Consider the following 27,950-nt stretch of genomic DNA (forward strand, 5'->3'; position numbering starts at 1 on the left):
GCAGCATTTGAGGTGTGCCAGGACCAGACTCTCGAAGCACTTGGTGATGATGGGGGTAAGTGCAACTGGGCGGAAGTCGTTGAGGCTTGCCGCAGTGGAGTGTTTTGGCACCGGCACGATGAAGGTGGTTTTAAGGCACGTGGGGACAACTGCTTGGGCAAGTGACAGGTTGAAGATGTCAGTCCAGACGTCTGTCAGCTGCGCAGCACAGGCCCTGAGGACACGCCCGCAGCCTTACGTGCATTAGTCCTACTCAGTGCCACGTACACGTCGTAGGGGGTGAGTGTGAGGGGTTGGTGTTCAGCAGGGAGCACAGCCTTGATGGCTGTCTCTAGATTGTCCGTGTCGAAGCGGCCATAGAAGTGGTTAATAGTCTGTGTTTGTGGGTCTATAGTCCGTGATGGCCTGGATGCCTTGCCACATGCGTCGGGGGTCGGAGTTGATGTTGAAGTGCTCCTCAATCCTGAGCTTATGGCAGTGCTTGGCCTTCTTGATGCCCCTCTTCAGGTTAGCCCTGGATGAACTGTAGGCTCGAGCATCGCCTGACCTGAAAGCGGTGTCCCGTGCTTTCAGCATTAGCCTGACCTCGCTGTTCATCCATGGCTTCTGATTCGGAAATGTGGTCACCCGTTTGAGGGAGGTGACACTATTGATGGTGGAGTTTATAAAGTCCAGAACAGAAGATGTGTAGGAATCAATGTCCGTGTGGGAGTCAAGGGTGGCCTGGGCTGCAAACGCCTTCCAGTCAGTGTTTCCAAAACACTGCTGAAGTGTGGAGTCCGCTTCCACTGACCAGACTTTAACTGTCCTCACAGTGGGTTTAACCCATCTGATGAGTGGGGAGTACTTAGGGAGCAGGAACAATGAGAGGTGATCAGACTGACCAAGGTGGGGGAGGGGGATGGCTTTGTAAGCTTCAGCCATGTTAGTGTAGACTTTGTCCAGTGTCTTGTCTACTCTAGTGGCGAAGGAGACATGTTGGTGGAATTTGGGGAGTACAGTCTTCAGGTTGGAGTGATTGAAGTCACCCGCAACAATGAAGGCTGCCAAGGGGTTGTGAGTCTGTTGTTTGCTAATGGCAGTATGCAGATCTTTCATTGCAAGCTTGGCATTAACATCAGGAGGGATATAGGCTGCAGTCACAACAGTGGAGGTAAACTCTCTGGGCAGATAGAACGGTCTGCATCTAACCAAGAGGAACTCAAGGTTAGCTGAGCAGTGATTCTCGATGATGGTGGAGTCCGTGCACCATGCTTTATTTACATAAATGCACAGACCCCCACCTCTGGTCTTACCGGAGTCTGTTGTCCTGTCCGCTTGGAGTAAATGACGCCCCGTTAGCTGGATGGCGCTATCAGGAACGTCGATGTTGAGCCAAGTTTCCGTGAAGATCAGGATGTTGCAGTCTTTGATCCAGAGGAGGTTTACAAGAATGATTCCAGGAATGAGAGGGTTAGCATATGATGAACTTTGACAGCACTGAGCCTCTACTCGCTGGAGTTTAGAAGGTTGAGGGCGACCTCATTGAAACTTACAGAATAATGAAAGGCATAGAGTGGTTGTGGAAAGGATGTTTCCACTGGTGGGGAGCCTAGGACCGGAGGTCATAGTCCCAGGATTAAAGGGTGCTCTTTTAGAAAGGAGGTGAGGAAGAAGACAATAGACAATAGGTGCAGGAGTAGGCCATTAAGCCCTTCGAGCCAGCACCGCCATTCAATGTGATCATGGCTGATCATCCCCAATCAGTACCCCGTTCCTGCCTTCTTCCCATGTCTCCTGACTTCGCTATCTTTAAGAGCCCTATCTAGCTCTCTCTTGAAAGTATCCAGAGAACCAGCCTCCACTGCCCTCTGAGGCAGAGAATTCCAGACTCACAACTCTCTGTGAGAAAAAGTGTTTCCTCGTTTCCGTTCTAATTGGCTTACCCCTTATTCTTAAACTGTGGCCCCTGGTTCTGGACTCCACCAACATCGGGAACATGTTTCCTGCCTCTAGCGTGTCCAAACCCTTAACAATCTTATATGTTTCAATAAGATTCCCTCTCATCCTTCTAAACTCCAGAGTGTACAAGCCCAGCCGCTCCATTCTCTCAGCATATGACAGTCTCGCCACCCTGGGAAATAACCTTATAAACCTACACTGCACTCCCTCAATAGCAAGAACATCCTTCCTCAAATTATGGGGCTAAAACTGCACACAATACTCCAGGTGTGGTCACACAAGGGCCCTGTACAACTGCAGAAGGACCTCTTTGCTCCGATACTCGACTCCTCTTGTTATAAAGGCCAACATGCCATTCGCTTTCTTCACTGCCTGCCATTCCTGCATGCTTACTTTCATAGATGAACAAGGACCCCCAGATCCCGTTGTACTTCCCTTTTTCCCAACTTGACGCCATTTAGATAGTAATCTGCCTTCCTGGTTTTGATACCAAAGTGGCTAACCTAACATCTATCCACATTAAACTTCATCTGCCATGCATCTGCCCACTCCCCCAACCTGTCCAAGTCACCCTGCATTCTCATAGCATCCTCCTCACAGTTCACACTGCCACTCAGCTTTGTGTCATCTGCAAATTTGCTAATGTTACTTTGAATCGCTTCATCCAAATCATTGATGTATATTGTAAATAGCTGCGGTCCCAGCACCGAGCCTTGCGGTACCCCACTAGTCACTGCCTACCATTCTGAAAGGGACCCATTAATCCCTACTCTTTGTTTCCTGTCTGCCAACCAATTTTCTATCCATGTCAGCACTCTACCCCCAATACCATGTGCCCTAATTTTGCCCACTAATCTCCTATGTGGGACCTTATCAAATGCTTTCTGAAAGTCCAGGTACACTACATCCACTGGTTCTCCCTTGTCCATTTTCCTAGTTACATCCTCAAAAAATTCCAGAAGATCATTCAAGCATGATTTCCCCTTCGTAAATCCATGCTGACTCGGACCGATCCTGTTACTGCTATCCAAATGTGTGGCTATCTCATCTTTTATAATTGACTCCAGCGTCTTCTCCACCACCAATGATGTCAGGCTAACTGGTCTGTAATTCCCTGTTTTCTCTCTCCCGCCTTTCTTAAAAAATGGGATAACATTAGCTACACTCCAATCCACAGGAACTGATCCTGAGTCTATAGAACATTGGAAAATTATCACCAATGCATCCACGATTTCTAGAGCCACTTCCTTACGTACCCTGGGATGCAGACCATCAGACCCTGGGGATTTATCAGCCTTCAGTCCCATCAGTCTACCCAACACCATTTCCTGCCAAATGTGGATTTCCTTCAGTTCCTCCGTCACCCCAGATCCTCTGGCCACTACTATATCAGGAAGATTGTTTGTGTCCTCCTTAGTGAAGATGGATCTAAAGTACCATGCTAGAGTCAGTTATTAAAGATGGGATAGCAGCACATTTGGAAAGTGGTGAAATCATTGGACAAAGTCAGCATGGATTTACGAAAGGTAAATCATGTCTGACGAATCTTATAGAATTTTTCGAGGATGTAACTAGTAGCGTGGATAGGGGAGAACCAGCGGATGTGGTGTATCTAGACTTCCAGAAGGCTTTCGACAAGGTCCCACATAAGAGATTAGTATACAAACTTAAAGCACATGGCATTGGGGGTTCAGTATTGATGTGGATAGAGAACTGGCTGGCAAACAGGAAGCAAAGAGTAGGAGTAAACGGGTCCTTTTCACAATGGCGGGCAGTGACTAGTGGGGTACCGCAAGGCTCAGTGCTGGGACCCCAGCTATTTACAATATATATTAATGATCTGGATGAGGGAATTGAAGGCAATATCTCCAAGTTTGCGGATGACACTAAGCTGGGGGGCAGTGTTAGCTGTGAGGAGACTGCAAGGTGACTTGGATAGGCTGGGTGAGTGGGCAAAAGTTTGGCAGATGCAGTATAATGTGGACAAATGTGAGGTTATCCATTTTGGTGGCAAAAACAGGAAAGCAGACTATTATCTAAATGGTGGCCGATTAGGAAAAGGGGAGATGCAGCGAGACCTGGGTGTCATGGTACACCAGTCATTGAAAGTAGGCATGCAAGTGCAGCAGGCAGTGAAGAAAGTGAATGGTATGTTAGCTTTCATAGCAAAAGGATTTGAGTACAGGAGCAGGGAGGTTCTACTGCAGTTGTACAGGGTCTTGGTGAGACCACACCTGGAGTATTGCGTACAGTTTTGGTCTCCAAATCTGAGGAAGGACATTATTGCCATAGAGGGAGTGCAGAGAAGGTTCACCAGACTGATTCCTGGGATGTCAGGACTTTCATATGAAGAAAGACTGGATAGACTTGGTTTATACTCTCTAGAATTTAGGAGATTGAGAGGGGATCTTATAGAAACTTACAAAATTCTTAAGGGGTTGGACAGGCTAAATGCAGGATGATTGTTCCCGATGTTGGGGAAGTCCAGGACAAGGGGTCACAGCTTAAGGATAAGGGGGAAATCCTTTAAAACCGAGATGAGAAAAACTTTTTTCACACAGAGAGTGGTGAATCTCTGGAACTCTCTGCCACAGAGGGTAGTTGAGGCCAGTTCATTGGCTATATTTAAGAGGGAGTTAGATGTGGCCCTTGTGGCTAAGGGGATCAGAGGGTATGGAGAGAAGGCAGGTATGGGATACTGAGTTGGATGATCAGCCATGATCATATTGAATGGCGGTGCAGGCTCGAAGGGCCGAATGGCCTACTCCTGCACCTAATTTCTATGTTTCTATGTTTCTACCTGTTCAACTCATCTGCCATTTCCTTGTTCCCCATAATAAATTCACCTTTTTCGGTCTTCAATGGTCCAACTTTGCTTAACTAATTTTTTCCTCTTCACATACCTGATTCAGTAGGCCGAAGAGCACATTTCCACACTGTATCTCTAAACTAAACTAAAGATGCTGCCTGACCCACTGAGTTACTTCAGCATTTCGTGCCCTTTTGTGTATTAACCAGCATCTGCAGTTCCTTGTTTCTACAGGGTCTTTCAGATGTCTGATATATGCACCTATACACCCTGTGGGAGTGAGGGGGAGGGGAGGACAGGGACAGGCCTGGCAAACACACTCCATTCACATCACAGTGCTGTTGCCAAACACTGAATTATTAACAGAAAAGATTGAAAATTCTTAGTAGGTCATGCAGCATTTATGTAGGGAGACAAAGAGGTTTTGTTTCAGGTCAATGACCTTGTATCAAATCATATCCATTACTCTTGCCTCAGTTAACCATGCAATCGATTCAAACAGGCAAAGGGAAAGAGATAACTTTTTTTTTGAGGAAATGTCACAAGAAACTTCTCCTTTGCTCTCCAAACCAATCAGTCCCAGCTATCTAACACATGACTCTCAATAACTGAGAGTATATAAACTGTGCTATACTCTCAATGAAAGGACTGCCATGAATTGATACCTACAATGTTGTTAAACTGGTATTTAATTTAGCTCTTTAGCTAAAGGCATTATGTATGTCCATGAATCTATGGCCTCAATACACCTTCAAAGAACAATTTTACTGAGTTTACTGAGTTTAAGTGCAATATCTTCAAGTATTCAAACATATTCACAATGAGGCCGACATTTTTCCAAATTAATTGTTACGAACACAATTAGTTTTCATCCCGAAGTGATTCTGGAGTAATTCGATTCTAACATCTACTTCTACACATCAACATCTTCAGTGAGTTCCTTGGGCCAAAACTAGACTCCAATTATTTAAATGATTATGTATCAAATGCTCGTATATACATCAGAAATTGTTTTTGGCCTTATTGATGATTTATTCCTCTGTATTAGATTTTGTGGATGTCGGTGGATGTGGATGTGGACATTGGGTCTCAAGGCGTACAACAACGGGCTCAATGAACAAGCTGGCAATTTTCAGTCCATCCTTTGCTGGTATGTTGAAGGCCTTTCCCTATAGCCATGGAGCTAAATCAATTATTTAAACACCTCTAATGATTTATTACTGTGGCCCCACATCTCTGTCAGTTGTATGGTTGGCTCTGAAGAAGGACACAAAGGCTGGAGTAAACTCCGTGGGTCAGGCAGCATCTCTGAAGAACATGGATAGGTGACGTCTTGGGTCAGGACCCTTCTTCAGATTATTCTTGTCTGTTCTTGGTGTCTTCACAGTTACATTCAATTCATGACACTTGTGATAAATGCTTCAAATCAGACTACATTCTATGTAGGTCTGAAGTGGGGGGGTCTTGACCAGAAACATCAACCATCCCTTCCCTCCGGAGCTGCTGCCTGAGTTACTCCAACATTTTGTGTCTACATTCCATTGGTTTGGTGTAAATTCCTAAACTCTGCATATGCTTTCAGATGATTAAAGAATAATCCTATTAAAAACAATGACCCAAAGATCTTTGCACAAATGACCCCCACATTCCTACAAAGAGAGAACTCATTTCTTCGTGGTGTTATCTTTTGGATATTCACCTGCTGTCAAATGGACATAGAAACATAGAAAATAAATGCAGGAGTAGGCCATTCGCCCCTTCGAGCCAGCACCGCCATTCAATATGATCATGGCTGATCATCCAAAATCAGTTCCCAGTTCCTGCTTTATCCCCAAATCCCTTGATTCCTTTAGCCCTAAGAACTAAATCCAACTCTCTCCTAAAAACATCCAATAAATTGGCCTCCGCTGCCTACTCTGGCAGAGAATTCCACAGATTCACAACTCTCTGGGTGAAAAAGTTTTTCCTCATCTCAGTCCTAAATTGCCTACCTCTTATTCTTAAACTGTGACCCCGGTTCTGGACTCCCCCAACATAATGTCCAACTGGACATTAACTTCCCACAATATTAAAATCTCTCCCTGCACGGGAGACCCGACCTTTCCTTTGTCGGGTCTCCGTTGTCGTTGGGGCTGCAACGAGGAGCGGCCTCCAACAGGAAGACCGGGGGCTGTGGTGCCGACTACTCACCTCACCGTCGCGGAGCTGGCCGAGTCCAGAGCGGGTGGAGCTGTGGTGGACGCTGCTGCGACCCGACCCCCGGAGATTCGGTGGCTGCAACTGCGGGTTTGGCGGGCGGCGGCACCGGGAGCCCGCGGGTCCCTGGAGGGATACCGCTTTTCAGGGCTTCCGCAGCGGCGACTTCTCCCGCCCGAGTTGCGGGGTTGAAGAGCTCCTGGAGCGGGGCCTACATCACCGCCCCGCGCGGCTTGGAATGGCGGCGGGCCTCTGCGAGCGCGCGTCGGGGGCTCTAACATCAAGACCCGGTGCGCGACCTTGCATCACCCGGCGTGGCTTTAATGGCCACGGGACAATTGCCATCGCCCGCCGGGGGCTTTGACTTTGACTTTGACTCTGACATCGGGGGGGGAGAGTGCAGTGGAGAGAGAAGTTTTTCTGGCCTTCCATCACAGCAATGTGATGGATGTTTATGTAAATTATGTTGTGTCTTGGGTCTATTTGTTTGTAATGTATGGCTGCAGAAACGGCATTTCGTTTGGACCTCAAGGGGTCCAAATGACAATAAATTGAATTGTATTGTATTATTTCAAATAATAACATGGAAGTTATACCTAGGATGTTGGTGAAAATATATTCCTCAATCCACATTACAAAAAATTATCTGATAGTTAACGCAGAACTACTGGGGCTGGCTGCCACAGGTTCTGCATTGTTACAACAAATGTACACTCAGTATTTAATTGGATCTTGGCACTCGGATGATCTGAAAGGGATATGAAGGGCACCACATAAATCCAGGTCTATCATTCTGCTGTTGTTCATCATGATGAATACCATTGTCCCATAACATTGCCTTATTGTCTTCCACCAATCATCCCCAAGATCAAATACAACTTTTCTTATGAGATTGGAATCAGTTTCTCTTCTGCTACTGTAGTTTCTGCAAGTTTCGAAGATTAAAACAGCTACCAGTTAATGACAAAACGATGTAATCTCCCAGGATGCTAAAAACGTCAGCTTTAGAGATGTACTAAGTACCAATTAGTCAATGCAAAATGTAGCTCATGACACATATGCTACATATAACATGTTCCCCCTCATTGGTGAAGAAAAGGTTGAAATGGGTTAAAAGCAATGAGAATATAGAAATGGTGGAATTTTATACAAAATGACACAAAGTGCTGGGGTAACTCAACAGCATGCCGGGAGAATATAAGTAAGTGATGTTTCGGGTCAAGACCCTTCTTCAGTCTGAGTTACTCCAGCACTTTGTGTCCTTTTGTGGATTAACCAGCATCCATAGTTCTTTGTTTATAATAATAATAATAAACTTTATTTATAAAGCGCTTTAAACAACCGCAGTTGCCACAAAGTGCTGTACATGAGAACTCATGGACAAAAAGTTATTACAAACCATTAAAAACCGTAAAATTAAGGACTAAAAACAGTAAAAATTAAAAGACATTAAAAGCACTAAGAACAGGAGCAATGTCTCAGCCAGTGTCGAAAGCCAGAGAATAAAAATGAGTTTTTAGGGAGGATTTGAAGATGGACAGTGAGTGGGCCTGTCTGATGTGCAACGGCAAGGTGTTCCAAAGTGCCGGAGCAGCAACAGAAAAGGCTCTATCCCCTCTGAGCTTCCGCTTAGACCGTGGTACCTCAAGGAGCAGCTGATCAGCTGACCTGAGGCACCGGGCAGGAGCATATAGGTGGAGCAGCTCAGAGAGGTAAGGCGGGTTTCTACATGATGTCTGGATTGTGATTGACTTCAGGAAGCAAAGCAGTACACACACCCATAGGTTGATGGTGCCAAGTAGAGATGGTCGAAAGCTTCAAGTTCCTCGGAATAAATATCACCAACAATTTGTCCTGGACCAGCCACAATGAAATAATGGGACAGAAAGCACACCAATATCTCTACTTTGTTAGAAGGCATAAGAATTTTGGCATGTCCCCAACAATCCTCGCGAATTTCTACTGATGTGCCATAGAAAGCATTTGATCGAGATGCATCATAGCACGGTTTAGGAACAGCTCCATCCAAGATCTCAAGAAATTGCAAGGAGCTGTGGACGTAGCCGAGACCATCATGCAAACCAACCTCCCTTCCACCAACACCCTTCTACACTTCACGCTGCCTCGGCAAGGCCACCAGCATAACCAAGGACAGGCCACACTCCAGCTACTCCTTCTTCTCCCCTCTCCCATCATGCGAAAGGTACAAAACTTTGAAAACGCATACCTCAGGACCAGTTTCATCCCCGCTGTCAGGCAACTGAACCATTCTCTCACCAGCTAGAGTGCGATCCTGACCTCCCATCTAACTTATTGAAGACCTTTGAATTATCTTCAATTATCTTGCATTATATGTCATATCCTTTATCCTGCATCTGTACACCGAGGACAGCTTGATTGTAATCATGTATAATCTTTTCTTTGACTGGGTAGCACACAATAAAAAGCTGTACACTGTACATCGGTATACATAACAATAAAAAAGTCAACCAATAAACTCACTATCACTCAACTAAAAAAAAATCATGCAAAGACCCCCAAATATTTGGTGGCATTGCATGATCAAAGACCAGATCAAAAGAGTCTCAAACCCCTCAACAAACATGTGTAATTAGGTTGCGAAAGCATTTGCTAGAATTTACAGCTACAGCAGTGAAGGTTGATATCAAATTTAATTGCTTCATTGGAGATAATTGAAAGTTAAATTTAAGAACTTGTTTATGCTTCCAGAACTAGTTATTAAAAGTTTCAATTTTGCTCTCTCCAATTGATTTGTACTGTTTCGCTTCTTGATATAAAATATAAAGCACTTAGCAGATGGGAGGTTAACTACTGCCCCATAGGAAAATAATCCTTTGGATATAACATTCAGCCAGTTGCAATTGTAACAGCTTCCCAGTTGTAGTTAAAGGATTGTTAAGAGACTTAAACTCAAATGACATCACTTCTGGCACGAACACTAAATTCTAGAGTGGAAGAATGCCTCATTTAAACATTTAGCTCCACATTCACTGTTTAGTTTTGCGATTCACTTATACAAAGCAAAGTGAACTGTAGAAGTTGAGACGTGTTATTATGCCATCAATATGTTGCAAGCAGCCAAGCAAAACTAATCTCACAATAAAACATTTTATAAAAGTTACATTTTACAGGATTTATAAGTAGCTTTGGTAATCCGCCTGGAGTTAAAACTGCAAATTTTCCTGACTGAAAACTCGAACTGGATGCAAATGTTCAAATGGTTATTGTGCAGTTTAAAAGTTTTAGCATCATTATGTGGTAGCTGATTTAAAGACAATTCATTCCATCTCTTTAGGCTCTGGTCTATAATGGCCTTATGTTTCTTCTTCAGGTTAAACTTGTCACTTACAGTCAAACAAGACAAACCAACAATGCATCTTAGGAAACAGAAGATACCATCCTTCACTGACTTCCTGCAGAGACAGAAGCTGGTGTCCCTATCCATCATCTGTCCTTCCTGACCCCTGCTTCCCAGTGAAACCAGGATCAGCAGAAATGTCACAATAGGAGTTGGATTGCTTTATTGAGAGAATGACCCTATTCTATTGCACCACAATCAGCTTTAACAGAGGAATTTGTGTAAAAGCATTGAGCACTTGATTCCTTCTCTTTAAATTTATCAATTTGGGGGGGGTTGTGCAAAGAAAACCTGCAATGCACTGCATTGATTACATCTCCTTTATTCACAGATTATTACTGTAGCGCTAAATTAATCCAACGTTCCAGATTTACTCCTGAACTTCAATTGAATTTGCATTTCATTCAATCACTTACCAGAGCAGAAGGGCAACGGTGAAGCACACATGCACTCTTGACAAACACTGCTTTCAGCTTCTAGTTTTCAGCTGCCAGGCCACATGATGTCCTGCCCTAACAAGCTTATCTGCAGAGCTAGGCCTTGATGATTCAGTCCCTCTAGTTCAGAGAAAAATATTTGCTCAACTTCTTATCACTAACTAACCCCTGCAACGGCTGGAGTCTAAAGGATCACCATTGAACATAAAGGCAGATAGTAACAATTCAACAAACAAGAACTGCCTCGGACAAAGCACCGGACAGTACTAATAGCACAGAGAGTTGGTGTGGAGGAAGTAGAAACAAATCTGCTGTCATAATTGATCTGGGAGAGGTTCCCAATAACTTACAGCAAAGTCTTTTTTAAAGTGAACAATAAATGAGAAATGATCAAGTCTCTGCAATGATAAGAACCAGGGATCACACTTGTTTGCAGAAAATGACATTGCCACTTTATTATCCGGCAATCTATGCAACGCCTTTAAGAGGGAGGACAAAGAATCACCAGCCATGTCATTCACGGTATGTCAAAGAATGTAGTTATGGTAACTTTTTATGCAAATTCTTTGCCTTTGTGCAGTGGATTCCTGTTTCTCTTTTCGACTGAAGATAGACGCAAAGCACTGGAGTAACTCAGCGGGCCAGGCAGCATCTCTGGAGAAAAGGAATAGGTGACATTTCAGATTGAGCCCCTCTCCTCAGACTGAGAGTCAGAGGAGAGGGAAACTGGAGGTATGAGGAGGTGCAAAGAATAAAAGAATCAAAGGTATGAAAAGAACAAAATCAAGGCCAGCAAGGATGATCAAAGAAAGGTGGAGCCCACAATGGTCCACTGTTGGCTGCAGTAGAGGTGATAGCTAAGGGGTACAAACAATGAAACTAAGCTGGATGGTAGTGAGACTAGTAGGATGACAAGGGTGGGGGAGAGAGAAGGAATGCAAGGGTAACTTAACATTAGAGAAATCAATATTCACTTCTCTGCTTTCAACTTTTCTCTTTCTTGATTTCTTTAGTTTTTCTCTCTATCGGTTTGGTGGTAGGAGATGGATCGTATGGCATTCTCCAGTATGGAGAGGAGCCACCACCAACTGTGGGCAACACTTGCCGTTTACAGTGCCCTCCGTAATGTTTGGGACAAAGACCCATCATTTATTTATTTGCCTCTGTGCTCCACAATTTCAGATTTGTAATAGAAAAAAATCACATGTGGTTAAAGTGCACATTGTCAGATTTTAATAAAGGCCATTTTTCTACATTTTGGTTTCACCATGTAGAAATTACAGCAGTGTTTATACATAGTCCCCCCATTTCAGGGCACCATAATGTTTGGTACACAGCAATGTCATGTCAATGAAAGTAGTGATGTTTAGTATTTTGCATGCAATGATTGCTTGAAGTCTGCGATTCATGGACATCACCAGTTGCTGGGTGTCTTCTCTGGTGATGCTCTGCCAGGCCTGTATTGCAGCCATCTTTAGCTTATGCTTGTTTTGGGGGCTAGTCCCCTTCAGTTTTCTCTTCAGCATATAAAAGGCATGCTCTATTGGGGTCAGATCGGGTGATTGACTTGGCCAAGCAAGAATTGACCATTTTCCAGCTTTGAAAAAACTCCTTTGTTGATTTAGCAGTATGTTTGGGATCATTGCCTTGCTGTGGAATGAACTGCCAGCCAATGAGTTTTGAGGTATTTGTTTATACTTGAGCAGATAGGATGTGTCTATACACTTCAGAATTCATTATGCTACTACCATCAGCAGTTGTATCATCGATGAAGATAAGTGAGCCAGTTCCTTCAGCAGCCATACATGCCCAGGCCATAACAACCCCACCACTGTGTTTCACAGATGAGGTGGTATGCTTTGGATCTTGGGCAGTTCTTTCTCTCCTCCATACTTAGCTCTTGCCATCACTCTGATATAAGTAAATCCTCATCTCATGTGTCCACAAGACCTTTTTCCAGAACTGTGGTTGGTCTTTTAAGTACTTCTTGGCAAACTGTAACCTGGCCATCCTATTTTTCCAGCTAACCAGTGGTTTGCATCTTGCAGTGTAGCCTCTGTATTTCTGTTCATGAAGTCTTCTGCAGACAGCGGTCATTGGCAAATCCAAACCTGACTCCTGAAGAGTGTTTCTGATCTGTCAGAGTGGTGTTTGAGAATTTTTCTTTATTATAGAGAGAATTCTTCTGTCTTCAGCTGTGGTAGTCTTCCTTGGCCTGCCAATCCCTTTGCGATTATTAAGCTCACCAGTGCTCTCTTTCTTCTTATGATGTTCCAAACAGTTGATTTTGGTAAGCCTAATGTTTGGCTATGTTTCTAATAGTTTTATTCTTGTTTCTCTGTCTCATAATGGCATCATTGCCACAACTTTGTTCCTCATGTTTATAAACAGCAATAAAAATTTCCAAAGGTGATGGGAAAGACTGGTGGAACGACACAGTGCTGAGAGTTCTCTTATACCTGCATTAAGGAGGGAATTAAACACATCTGAGCAATTACAAACACCTGTGAAGCCATGTGTCCCAAACATTATGGCGCCCTGAATGGGGGGACTATGTATAAACACAGCTGCAATTTCTACATGGTGAAACCAAAATGTATAAAAAATACTCTTTAATAAAATCTGACAATGTGCTCTTTAACCACATGTGATTTTTTCTATTACAAATCTCAAATTGTGGTGGACAGAGGCAAATGAATAAATGATGGGTCTTTGTCCCAAACATTATGGAGGGCACTGTATGTATTTTCTTCCCTTTACACATCCAGTGTGTCGTTGACGAACCCATCACCCGACCACCATACATTTGCTCTCCTGTTCTTATCACTGCTACTTCAACCTTCCCTCCTTTGAGTAACATACTCAGCTTCTGTCCTCTCCCATTTTCTCCCCATCTCTCAACCATTAATTATCACACTCGACCGTGCATGCAATCTCTCTCATATTACTTCTTCCAAAGTTAGATGCCAAGTAACCTGCATCCGGTGGCTCAGCACTTCAACTCCCCCTCCCATTCCCAATCCGACCTCTCTGTCCTGGGTCTCCTCCATTGCCAGAGTGAGCAACAGCGGAAATTGGAGGAACAGCACCTCATATTCCGTCTGGGGACCTTGCGTCCTTATGGCATTAACATTGAATTCTCCCAATTTGGCTAGACCGTGCTGTCTCCTCCCCTTCCTTCACCCTCTAGCTGTCTCCTCCCACCCTCCCATCCGCCCGCCCTCGGGCTCCTCCTCCTCCTCCCCTTTTCCTTCTTTCTTTCCCCCCCCCCCACCCCCCATCAGTCTGAAGAAGGGTTTCGGCCCGAAACGTCGCCTATTTCCTTCGCTCCATAGATGCTGCTGCACCCGCTGAGTTTCCCCAGCAATTTTGTGTACCCTCTTATCCTCGACTGGATTTTCTGTTTCCCTCTAAAAAGCTTTTATATTTGTATGCCTCTCCCTCCAACGAAACAGATATTGGAAATCAAAATGTCCATCTCCTAATAAATTATGTGATTTGAAAATTTAGTAAATATGCAAAAATACTTAATAACATGGGGTTAGAGATAGATCAGCCATGATTGAACGGCAGAGTAGACTCGATGAGTCGAATGGCCTAATTCTACTGTTCCTTATAGCCTTATGAAGTGGAAAATTACAGAGGAGAGAGAAAGAGAAAAAAGCGTTAATGGGTAGAGCAGTGAAATAAAAATTGGGGGGGGGAAACGGGTGGTGCAGGGATGAAGGAACATGGGTGGGAGAAGAGGAAATGGCAAGAGAAGGGAGAGAGAGGCTGACCCTCAAGAAAATGGCGAAAGGGCAAAGGTAAAGTAAGAGATAGGAGGAAGATAAAGGTCGATAAGGGAAAGAGTACTGAAAAGACCGCTAGAGAATGGCTAGAGAAAGAAATGTACAAAAATGATCTGAGCAGGGCTGTAATGTCACAGGATTGTAATGGCTCCCTTTCTTATGACCGGGGCAAATATTCCCTACATCAGATTAAAGAGAGGTTTACTTTACATCGACAGCATGTTTTCCTGCCAAGATTCTATTACTACAATGTTTTCAAAGTATGTGTTGCTGTGGTAAATCCTAATTTCTGAACTACTATTCAAAGGTAGTGGTGGGGGATTGAGGGGGTGAGATTTATAACAGTGGTGGTGCCTATGCTGCTGCAAATATATCCTTCGTTAAGAGTTCAAAGCAACACATGGTGAATAAGTATTAAGTAAACAACAACTCATATCTGAGGGAGACACATCCAAGATTAATGTGGGAAATAGACATATCTCACAGGACTGTAATAGCTCCCTTTCTTAAGACCGGGGCAAATATTCCCTACATCAGATTAAAGAGAAGTTTACTTTACATCGACAGCATGTTTTCCTGCCAAGATTCTATTACTACAATGTTTTCAAAATGTTACTATAACCTCAGAGCGCTGCACTGAGTCATGGGTTCGGCAGATGTAAGAATGCATTTCTAATTCAATTGAATCATTATTTTTCCTTCTAAGGTCCTGTACTTACAGGGGCAGTGAATGACGTTGGCATAATGCCACCTGGAATTGAAATGGCAGACTTGTTTTTAAAAGTTTTTTTTTAAAAAGCCTATTGAATATACACAGCACAAAAGGTTGGCTGTTTATTAAACTCTATCTGGAGAGTCTGTCACAGACCAGTACTCTCTGTGCTGGAGCAGGGTGCCCATTACTGACATTGAGTTTCACCAGCCATGAGCATGTTGAAAAAGAACAAAAGGTTATACTGAGTGCGATGGGAAAGTGATCATCAAAACACACTTTGTTCTACTTTAATTAGAAATGGCAGCAAGGAAGCTGAATGTTAGCCAAAATGTTTCGTCAAGCATGTCCGTATGTGGAAATTCAACTGTTTGCTCTGGCTCCAAAATACAGTGCATCTTCAGAAAACTATACAATGTCCTACTTACACCATGCAAACTTTGAGTAGGAGATACACATTTCTACTCTTTTATGTTTAACAAAAGTTAACTCCAGTTCATGATTATTTCTATTTCTCTTAGATTGCAGAATAGAATCAGAAATGGTTGTGTTTTCATTGTCGGGACAGTGGCGCAGCGGTAGAATTGCTGCCTTACAGCACCAGAGACCCGGGTTCAGTCCTGACTATGGGTGCTGTCTGTATGGAGTTTGTATGTTTTCCCTGTGACCACGTGGGTTTCCTCCGGGTATTTTGGTTTCCTCCCACACTCTAAAGATGTACAGCCTTGTACATTAATTGGCATTGGTAGAAATTGTAAATTGTCCTTAGTGTGTGGGGTAGTGTTAGTGTTGGGGGATCTGCACTGAATCTCTAAACTAAACTAAACACCTGCACACATTGAAAAACAAAATACCGTACTGCAAATGAAGAATTCTGAAATAAAATCAGAAAACAAATTGGAAACATTCGGCAGGTCCAAGCTCTGAAGAAGCTCCACTGACCTGAAATATAAACTCTGTATGTTTATCCAGGGAAATGGAAAACTCAGAGATAATAGTGGTGGCCTCCAGCCATATCAAAATGACTCTTAGTTCAGGTCCACTCTGGGCAAGGAGTAATATCTGCTATCCTTTCTGGATGCGAGACAACTATCCAGCCCACTGATTAATAGCCAGGTCTTAAGGGGCTGTCTCACTGCGGTGACCTAATTGGTGAGTTTAGAAGAGTTTAGGAGAGTTTAAAAAAATGTCATGTTGAAGACCTCCTTCGGCTATGTAGAAGACCTCCTTCAACCTCGTTGAAGATTAGCTTCGACTAGCTTCGCGAAAATTAGACACCGAATAGTGGAGATTGAAGACGACCTCCTTCGATCTCCTTTCGACCTCCCTTCAACTATGTTAAAGACTATCTACGACTACCTTCGACTACCTTCGACTACCCTCGATTACCTATGACTAACATGCCAACCTACTACGACCTGCTTCGACTAAACCTACGAGTAAAAAAAGTATCGATTTTTTCCATGGTGACATTTTTTTACTCGCGGGAATTTTTCAACATGTTGAAAAATACGCCGCGACCTAGCTAAGGCCTCGACTATGCGGGGACTACTCTCGAGCATGAAGGAAATTTACAAAGACCTCCTAGGCCCTCGTGTCAACCATGCTGCGAGTATGAGTCGAGGGCAAACTCGTCAGAACTCGCGGATTAGGTCGCCGCAGTGGTACAGCCCCTTTATGGTCATAATGAAAAGGAAGCCCACTATTTTACCGACATATACCTCAGAGGTGTTCTGCGCATCACAAAGGGACCATACACCACTACCCTGAATGTCACGGATTGGAATGTGTTCAGGGAAGCAACCACAAGCCTCTATGAGTATACAGACACTGTCTCATCATATGTCAGCTTTTGTGAGGACAGTTGCATTCCAACTAGGACCCGGACCTGGTTCAACAACGACAAGCCCTAGTTTATTGCAGAACTCAGACAGCTCCGACAGTCTAAAGAGAAAGCCTACTGGAGCGGGGATGCAGATCTCTACAGGCAGGCAGAGTACAATCTGGGAAGAGGAATCAGAGCTGCAAAGGAAAGGTACTCCGAGAGGTTGAGGAGCAAGTTCTCAGCTAATGACTCTTCTTTAGTTTGGAAGGGCTTGCAAGAAATCACCAGCTACAAGAGGAAAGGCTCCTGCTCTTTGGACAATCGTCAGCTGACCGACGACGTGAATGAGTTCTACTGCAGGTTTGACACGCAGAAACGTAATCCTGGTACCCCCTCCCCAACCAACACAGCCAGACCCCAGTCTGCAAAGACTGGACCCTTCTACACCCACTCCTCCCCAATCACCACTTTACACCTACTGAAAGTAAGACTCCAGTCTGAAAAGACTGGACCTTTGTCCACCCACCCCTCTCCAATCACCAGTTCACACCCAATTACCCATCCCCTCTGTGCTGCACAACATCACTTCTCCATCATCAACAATAAAAATAGAGGAGGTGGAGAGGTTGGTCAGAAGACAGAAAAGTCGTAAATCTCCAGGACCGGACAATGTTTCCCCCTCTACTCTCAAGCTCTGTGCCGAACAACTGGCACCGGTCTACACAGACATTTTCAACCAGTCCCTGCAAACCTGTACTGTCCATGCCTGCTTCAAAGTCTCCACTATTGTCCCTGTACCCAAAAAGGCAAAGATTACTGGTCTTAATGACTACAGGCCTGTCGCACTGACCTCTGTCGTCATGAAGACCCTTGAATGGCTTGTGCTGGCCAAGCTGAAAAATGTCATGTGCTGGACCCTCTGCAGTTTACCTATTGGGCTGATAGATCTGTGGATGTCGCAGTCAACCTGGGTCTGCACTTCATCCTACAGCACCTGGACCGCCAGGGGACGTATGCGAGGATCCTGTTTGTTGATTTTAGCTCTGCATTCAACACCATTGTGCCAGAGCTACTGCACTCCAAACTTTCCGAGTTGACTGTGCCTGAACCCCTCTGTCGGTGGATCACCAGCTTCCTGACAGACAGGAAGCAACATGTGAGGCTGGGAAAGCACATCTCGGATCCGCAAACACTCAGCATAGGAGCACTGCAAGGCTGCGTACTCTCCCCTCTCCTCTACTCTCTCTACACCAATGACTGCACCTCCACTGACTTCTCTGTCAAGCTTCTCAAGTTTGCGGATGACACAACCCTGATTGGACTGATCCTGGATGGGGAAGAATCTGCCTACAGACAGGAAGTGGCACAGCTGGTGTCCTGGTGCCATCGCAACAACCTAGAGCTCAATGCTCTTAAGACAGCGGAATTGACAGTAGACTTTACGAGAGCTCCCCCTCCTCTCATCCCACTCACTATCAACAACACCACAGTCACATCTGTGGAGCCTTTTAAGTTCCTGGGAACTATCATCTCAAATTACCTTAAATGGGGGGACACCATCGATTCCACAGTCAAAAAGGCACAACAGAGGATGTACTTCCTGCGGCCGCTGAGGAAGCATAATATGCCACGGGCAATGTTGGTCCAATTCTACACGGCCATCGTAGAGTCTGTCCTCACCTTCTCCATCATGGTCTGGTTTGGCTCAGCCACCAAGCACGACACCTGGGAGCTGCAGCGAATCGTCCGATCAGCTGAGAAGGTTATTGACTGCAACCTTCCCTCCATTGATGAACTGTACACTGCAAGGGCCAGGATACGAGCGGGCAAGATCATCTCTGACCCCTCTAACCCTGGCCACAAACTCTTTGAATCACTTCCATCTGGAAGGAGATTCCATGACCGTCAAAGCTGCCACAGCCAGACATAAAAACAGCCTTTTTCCACGAGTCGTAGCTCTTCTCAATAACCAAAAATCTGTAGCCTCCTTTTGCTCTGGTATTTTATTTAATTCACATGTTTAATCAATAGTGTTTTAATATTAACGTTTAATGTTTTATGTATCATTCCTAACTGTCACTCAATGTCGTTGTCACTTGCGGGCAGAGCACCAAGCAAATTTCCTGTGTGTGAATACTTGGCCAATAAACTTATTCATTCATTCAAAGCAGCTGTACAATTCACAATGTTTGTCTAATTAATGAAGAGTATCATTTTTAAAAAGTATCATAGGCATGCTGATATTAAGACAAAATAAGTTTAGAGGGAAACGCGGGCAAAGGGAACCAGCAAAGATGGATAACGTTGTCCGCATGCATGAATTACACCAAAGACCCTGTTATTCTGCTTAAGACTCTACGAAGAAGATAATTTAAGGAAATATAGACTTAAAACATTACTTAAGGCTTAAAACTTAAAACATTAACATTGACTAATAAAGACAAATGTAATGAAGGCAATTAAATGCTCCTGGATGTTTTATAACATTATGATAAATATTTACATCCAACGTTTTTTATCTGTCACATCGAAAGAATGGCATATAATCAAAGATATAATTGCACAACACAAATTGCGCCCATTGGTCCACCATGACCACAGTGATTATTTAAGCCCAATAACACTAACCCCTTTACCCGCACTAGGACAACATACCCCTTTGTCTTGCCTACTTGTCTGCCTGTCAAAATGCCTCCTAAACGTAGCAAATATATCCAATTCCATGACCTCCTCTAGCAGCAGGTTACACTGTACAAAAACTTTTATCCCTCAAATCCTCTTTAAAATTCCTTTCTCTCACATTAAATATATGGCATCATCCTCTTGATATCCTGCAACGCAAACAAGGTCCTGTCTATTTACCCTATCTGTATCTCTTGTAATTTTTATATTTCTATCAGTTAACCTTCAGCCTTCTTCACTCTAAAGAAAACAAGTCCAGCCTATCCAATCTCTCTCCATAAGTGTATAATCCTCCAAACAATGATCCTAGGAATGAGTGGGTTAACTTATGATGAGCGTTTGACTGCACTGGGCCTGTACTCGCTGGAGTTTGGAAGAATGAGGGGAGACCTCATTAAAACGTACCGAATAGTGAAAGGCTTGAATATAGTGGATATGGAGAGGATGTTTCCACTAGTGGAAGAGTATGGGGCTAGAGGTCATAGCCTCAGTATTAAAAGATGTTCCTTTAGGAAGAAGATGAGAAGGAATAGCTTTAGTCAAGAGAGTGATGAATCTGTGGAATGGGGTTATGAGGGAGAGATAGAACAGCCATGATTGAATTGTGGAGTAGATTTGATGGACCAAATTGCCTAATTTTGCTCCTATTACTTATGACCTTATGAATCCAGCCAACATCCTGGTGAATTGCCGCACTCTCTCCAGCTCAATAACAGAAAACTTCTCAGAAGGGCAGAATAACATTTAACCTCATCTCGCTTCCAAAGTCAAGTCTATTTATGTTCTGAGCAGCCTGTTAAAGAGAGAGAGAGACACTGAGCCAGAGAGAAATAAGACACAGAGAGACAGAAGGACAGAGACAAAAAGACAGAGAGACAGGAAGAACATAGACACAGAGAGAGTGAGAAAGAACAGAGTGGGAATGAGTGAGAAAGTACATTGACAGAGAGACAAAAGACAAAAATGGGGAGACAGACAGAAGAGACAGAGGGAGAGAGAGTCAGAAAGAGAGAGTCGGAGAGAGATAGACATACAGAAAGAGAGGGAGAGTCAGAAAGAGACAAACAGAGAGTGAGAGTGAGAGTCAGAAAGAGAAATAGACAAAGACTACGAATGACAGAGAGAGACAGAACGAGAGAGACAGACAGAAAGAAAATGAGAGAAAGAGACATTGGCTGAAAGCCCACTGCAAAAGATGTTCTTCATGGCTCATGGAGAAAGTACAAAATAACATATTATTCAAAATCAATTAAATATAAAGCAACAAAATCAAACTTAAGGCAAAGGCAGACTGACCTGAAAGAATGATGCAGGAAAAGAACAGGTGACAGTTCTAAAGACCTGACACAATGACTGACATTTTTTCAGGATGGTCTTTAGCCAAATTCCTACACAAAAAAAAAATCCCACTGGAAGCAATCGTGCGGGACTATACTCAAACAAAGCAACCAACTTGTGGGCCACCATAGAAACATAGAAAATAGGTGCAGTAGTAGTCCATTCAGCCCTTCGAGCCTGCACCGCCATTCAATATGATCATGGCTGATCATCAAATTGAGTAGCACACACTACATGGTTTTGTGTAATTAAAATATACTGAAGTACTTTTCATCGAAAAGTGTCATACTTACAAAACAATCAAAACATTTTAAATTAAATGCAATTAAAACATAAAAAATGGAATCCAATATAATCATAGTGTTATAGAGTCATATAGCACGGAAACAGGCCCATCGGCCCAACTTGCCCCATCTACACTCGTCCCACCTGCCCATATTCAGCCCATATCGTTCTGAACCTTTCTTAGCCATGTACCTGTCCCAATGTTTTTTAAATGCTGTGATGTGGTATTAAAACACACCTCAATATAATCAGTTGTGTAAAGAAGTAGTCTATACTCAGCTCAGCTATCGTATCCTGGAACACAATTAGGCATTTTGATAAAGGCATTGGTATTAGTATTGATTTAATATTACCATATGTACTGAGATACAGTGGAAAACTTTTAGTTTTGCATGCCATCCAGGGCAAATCATATCTACATAAGTAGATCAGGGTAGTGCCAAAGAGAAAAAGGAACAGAGTGCAGAACAGTGTGACATCTACAGAGAAAGTGCCGATTAAAAATAAAGTGCAGCAGTACTAAGGAGGTCGATTGGGGGATCAGCAATAAATCCATAGCATATAATAGGTGTGCTGAAAGTTTGATAACAGCTGGGAAGAAGCTGTTCCTGAATCAAGTCAAGTCAAGTTTATTTGTCACATACACATACGAGATGTGCAGTGAAATGAAAGTGGCAATGCTCGCGGACATTTGTGCAAAAGACAAACAACCAAACAACCAAACAAACTATAAACACAATCATAACACACATATTCTTTTACATAATAAATAATGGAAGGAAAAACGTTCAGTAGAGTTAGTCCCTGGTGAGATAGGCGTTTACAGTCCGAATGGCCTCTGGGAAGAAACTCCTTCTCAACCTCTCCGTTCTCACCGCATGGCAACGGAGGCGTTTGCCTGATCGTAGCAGCTGGAACAGTCCGTTGCAGGGGTGGAAGGGGTCTCTCATGATATTGTTGGCTCTGGAGTTGCACCTCCTGATGTATAGTTCCTGCAGGGGGGCAAGTGAAGTTCCCATAGTGCGTTCGGCCGAACGCACTACTCTCTGCAGAGCTTTCTTGTCCTTGGCAGAGCAATTCCCAAACCAGATGGTAATGTTCCCGGACAAGATGCTTTCCACCGCCGCTGCGTAGAAGCACTGGAGGATCCTCGGAGACACTCTGAATTTCCTCAATTGCCTGAGGTGGTAAAGGCGCTGCCTTGCCTTACTCACGAGTGCTGAGGCGTGTGATGCCCATGTCATATCCTCGGAGATGTGGGCTCCCAGATATTTAAAACAGTTCAACCTATCCACAGGATCCCCATTTATCCTCAATGGAGTGTACGTCCTCGGATGATGTGCCCTCCTAAAGTCCATGATCAGCTCCTTCGTTTTTTTGATGTTCAAGAGGAGGCTGTTATCCTGGCATCAGAGTGCTAGACCAGCCACCTCCTCCCGGTAGGCCTTCTCGTCGTTGTCTGAGATCAGGCCCACCACCACAGTGTCATCAGCAAACTTAATTAATGAGTTGGAGCTGAACCTAGCCACACAGTCATGTGTGTACAGGGAGTACAATAGGGGGTTGAGGACGCAACCCTGGGGCGATCCTGTGCTCAGGGTGAGGGACTTTGATGTATTCCCTCCCATCTTGACTACCTGGGGCCTGGCGGTGAGAAAGTCCAGGACCCAGGCACACAGGGAGGTGTTGAGCCCCAATTCCATTAGCTTCCCGGCCAGTCTGGTGGGGACTATCGTGTTGAAGGCTGAACTGTAGTCTATGAACAGCATCCTCACGTAGCCCCCCTTCTGGCTGTCCAGATGGGAGAGAGCGGTGTGCAAGACCTGGGAGACCGCATCGTCCGTGGATCTGTTCGGACGGTATGCGAACTGCAACGGGTCCATGTTCCGAGGGAGGAAGACGCAGATGTGTTTCTTCACCAGCCTCTCAAAGCATTTCATGACTACTCATGAATCTAATTGCTTCATGCTTCTGTATCCTGCTACAACTACAGGTGTACATATCCTAATATCTACCTCTTTGGAGACCGTCAGACTATCTCGGATCAGGTTTTACTGGCGTTATCTTGCACTAAACATTTGCATTATTCCCTTTATCATTTATCTGTGAATGGCTCGATTGTAATCATGCATTGACTTTCCGCTGACTGGTTAGCACGCAACAAAGGCTTTTCACACTACCTCGGTACATGTGGCAATAAACTAAATTATCTTCTGCCCGATGGGAGAGGGGAGATGAGAGAATGAGAAGGGTGTGAGTGGTCCTTGATTATGTTGGCTGCAGTGCGAGTAGAGCTATTTGATGGAGTTGATGGGGGCGGGGGCAAGAGGCTGTTTTGTTTCAGAGACTGGGGTGCGATCATAATTCTCTGTAACTCTTGCACTCTTGTCATACCAACCTATTGGGATAGGATGCTTTCTCGGGAGCATCTGCAGAAATTGATAAGAGTTGTTGGACACAACAACAGGCTGGTGGGTGTATGGAACAAGCTGCCAGATGAGATAGTTGAGGCTGGGACTATCCCAACGTTTAAGAAACAGTTAGACAGGTACATGGATAGGACTGGTTGGGAGGGATATGGACCAAGCGCAGGCAGGTGGGACTTGTGTAGCTGGGATATGTTGGCCGGTGTGGGCAAGTTCGGCTGAAGGGCCTGTTTCCACAGTCTATCACTCCTTGACTCTATGACATGCTGAATATCCTTAACCTTCTTAAGAAGTAGAGACATTGGCGTACTTTCTTGGCTCTAGCGCAATGTAGATGGACCAGGACAAATTGTTAGTGATATTTCCACCCAGGAACTTGAAGCTCTCAACCTATTGATACAGACCTCGGCCTGTACTCTACCCCACTTTGAAGTCAATGACTAACTCATTCATTCTGCTGACATTGAGGGGGAGGTTATGGCTTTGATACCATGCTACTAAGCCTGACACTGTGTTTAGTAGTTCAAATTCCAATCAAAAATATGGAAAAAGAAGCAGTGACAGCAAAATTTCTAGAACTTTCTGTCGAAAAAAATGCAGATATTGCGAGAGCTGGAGAGCAGCAGAAATAAATCACAAATTATCTTAAAACTGTGCAGTCATTTGCAAGATTACTCTGGTTTGTGAGACCAATGGAGATATTTTATATAAATGCCATTAGACTGACACACTTGGCTCAATTTAAAAGAGTTTTTCATTACTTTTGTGCCAACATTTATTGTCCAAAAGAAAGAAAACAATGGCTTATTTTAAGCTTATTGGACTGGGACATTTGAGAGAAAAAAAAAGGTGCATATCAATTGTAATATTTCTGCACCCACCAGCCCACTGTAAAATGTAACTCATGCATCAATAACCACTTTCAGTATCAAACTTCATGGATGGCAATTAATCAAGTGTAAGTAAACATACCCATGTCTTCTAATCCATTCAATCTAATCCAAAGAAGTGTTCAATGTTTGAACAAAAAACGCTGTGATTTTAGCCACGTCGCCTTTGTGATAATGCTGAGTGGGAGGCAGTTGCTTCACAAACTATTGCAAAACAATTAGAATTACTTAAACACGTTCAAGGTATCCCTGTGATATGTTTTGACTGCTTAAGTATAAAAATATTCACGTTGAAATTCTAAGAGCCATGGATGAAGAGCAGTCCTCCATTCCCTATTTCCGATGATAAAACTTGAGTCTTTGCAGTGAAATATCAATTTGAAATTAAATTACCATGAAATTTGTGCACGAACATCCATAAACAGCAAGCATCAGCAGATTTAGTCTTTTGGGCAACTGAGAAGAGCCAGCATGTTCACGAGGATTCTTTCAAATTTAAGAGTCATTGAGTCATATATCAAGGAAGCAGCCTCTTTGGCCCAACATATCCATGCGAACCAAGATACCCCATCCATGCTGGTCACATCGGTCTGCACATTACCCATATCCCTGTAAACCTTCATTCTAACCTATCAAAGCACTTCATCACAATGGACATGAGAGCCACTGGTCAATAGTCAGAGGCATGTCTCCTTGCTCCTCGAAAGTACTGATTTCCCCTTAAAGCCGTAGTAATAAGAAGTTGAAGTTGCCTTATTCACAAGGTTGAAGAATCAAGAACTTGAGGAAATACTTGAGGGTTTAATGTGTGTGGAAAGCTTTAATAGGAGGGGCAACTTTTCACATCATGTGGTCCATATATGGAATGAGCTGCCAAATGAAGTGGTTGCGACAGATACAATAACAATATTTAAAATACATTTGGACAGGTACATGGCTTGGAAAGGTTTAGAGAAGCATGGATCTAATGCAGGCAAAAGGATCTTGCCTGGCTGGGCATCTTGGTTGACGTGGATGAGTTGGACTGTAGGGCCTGTTTCTATGCTGTGTGACTCTATGTCCACAAAAATCCCAAACAGTTGATCCGTGCAGGTTTTAAGAACAAGCCCAAGTACACCAAGGGTTCACTCTCATGAAGGATCATCTGGTACCAGCCTCAGAGTCTGAGATCACCGAGTCTTCGGCCCTTCGGCCCAACTTACACATACCAGCCAATACGTCCCAGCTATACTAGTCCCACTAGCCAATGCTGGGTCCATATCCCTCCAAACCTGACCTATCCATGTACCTGTCTAATGGTTTCTTAAACGTTGGGATAGTCCCAGCCTCAACTACCTCCTCTGGCAGCTTGTTTCATTATTGATTGAGTCATTAGGGAATTTGGGGACTCACGAAGGTACATCATTGTTCTCCCTTAAGAAGTAAATATAAAAAGCATAGAGCTCATTTTTATCACTTGCACTACTCAACTTCAGCGTGTAGGAAGTGATGGTGTCCAAGCCCTAGCATAGTTGCCGACCGTCTGTCCGAGTTTCCAGTTTGGAAAATGTCTCTTCACGTTTTTGATAGCTTTCTAGATGTCATACTTGAACTTATTGTGTGCTGATCTGGTCTACAGTAGATCATGCACTTACTGGTTCATCCAAGATTGCTGGTTAGGGAACACTCAAGATGGTCTTGGTGGTTGCACATTCCGCCAGACATATTGTATCCTCATGAAGTCAATAACAACTGCAGTGCATTGGTTTCCCCAGAATGCTCAGGTTTCCTCCCACATTCTAAAGATGTGCGGGTTGGTAGTTTAACAAAACACAGTAAATTGCTCCTGGAGTCTGGATTAGTTCACAGAAAATATCAGCTGGGGAATGGGTTTGATCCATGTCCTGGCACAGCCTCAATTATCTAAATAACCTTCTGTATCGTATAGAAGTATGGAAACTCGACACAGTGGTCCCCATGCTCCTTTTAAACTTGCTAGGGCTGTTTCCATTCCTCTCGAGATCAGTGGGCTTAGAGAAAATCGATTACATTATTATGTTATGAAAAGGAAAATAAGTGTGTTGCGGTAACACGAGTAATAGCCAATCGTCCGGAAAATCTGTGAGTGTACCGCTAAGATCCTCTAGTTCTTGATTCTTTAACCCTGTTGATTATTGGAGTTTTACTATATGTCCAGACTCAAGATGAACAACGTGCCTGAAGCAGTATATTGCAGACTACCTGGTTCATCCAAGGTTACTGGTTAGGATGCACTGGGATGTGCTTGATGGGAACACGCTATGCCACACATTTCCTTAAGAAGTCGCTAACAACTGTAGTGTATTCTTTCAGGTTTCAATTTTCCAGACAGGTGTCCCCAGGGTGAAATTATATTGAAAACTATGTCTAATAGAAGCAGTTCTACTTTTTAACATCATCTATTCTTTAAAACACATATTATTATTTTTTTACTGAGAACATGCCAATAACAATATAAAGACTGCATTCAAAGAAGGTTTAAAGTTGTGAACATGGCTTCTGTTTTCATGCTGCAGATGCTCCCATTTGTTGGGACAAGTTTTTGCAGGGTGGCAACATAAAAGCTCTTCTACAATAGGCTCAGCAAACACCAAGCGTGAGATAATCCAATGGCACTACCAAACACAACAGTGCAACACTATTTTTCCAACATTTCTGTAAAGAACTATTTCAATTAAGCACCACCAATTTTACTTTCAACCCATGCGCTCCTATAAAATAGGGTGAAACTGGGTAATGCCTCCAGCGCTTTCGGGTAGGCTGCAGGAGGCTCCCCCGGGACACAAAGATGGTCGGGAGAAGAGAGGGATATCGGTTCGCGGGAACTGTTCCAGTACATCTTGCGCGCGGGCTGGCCGGTCAGACTTTGAATAATGGAGCCTGTAGATGGTGGAGCCTGCATGTGTAATATATGCAAAACTAATATTACTGTGCAGTTGCATATGTGACAAATAGAGCACTATTGAACTATTGAAAATATGAATGTAAAAAAACCCAGAAATATTACCCATATAAAAACACAAATAATTACCTTGGTAAGTGTAACACTGATGTAACAACCCTAGATGGAACACCCATTTTGTCCCTCAAAGACATGACTAATCTCAGCTGAAGCTCAATGTAGGCCAGCCATTTCATCATCTGAAAAACAAATTATTTGATGTGCCAAGAGAACTCATTGTTATCAATTTATGTATCATAGTTTGGACTTCCTTGTGACA

General features: G+C 43.6%; 1 protein-coding gene and 1 long non-coding RNA gene across 9 annotated transcripts in view; one reads left to right on the forward strand and one right to left on the reverse strand.

The window, feature by feature from the left end:
- The window catches only part of greb1l (GREB1 like retinoic acid receptor coactivator), a 254,492-nt gene that overhangs the window by 175,189 nt on the left and 51,353 nt on the right, over positions 1-27,950 (reverse strand). The window lies entirely within an intron of this gene.
- Positions 646-18,627, forward strand: LOC116972202. The gene is made up of 3 exons (XR_004411737.1): positions 646-655; positions 7,355-7,360; positions 18,444-18,627. It is a non-coding gene; the product is annotated as an uncharacterized LOC116972202 (long non-coding RNA).

The sequence above is a fragment of the Amblyraja radiata genome, chromosome 4 (genome assembly GCF_010909765.2).
Source record: "Amblyraja radiata isolate CabotCenter1 chromosome 4, sAmbRad1.1.pri, whole genome shotgun sequence".
NCBI classification, from domain to species: domain Eukaryota; kingdom Metazoa; phylum Chordata; class Chondrichthyes; order Rajiformes; family Rajidae; genus Amblyraja; species Amblyraja radiata.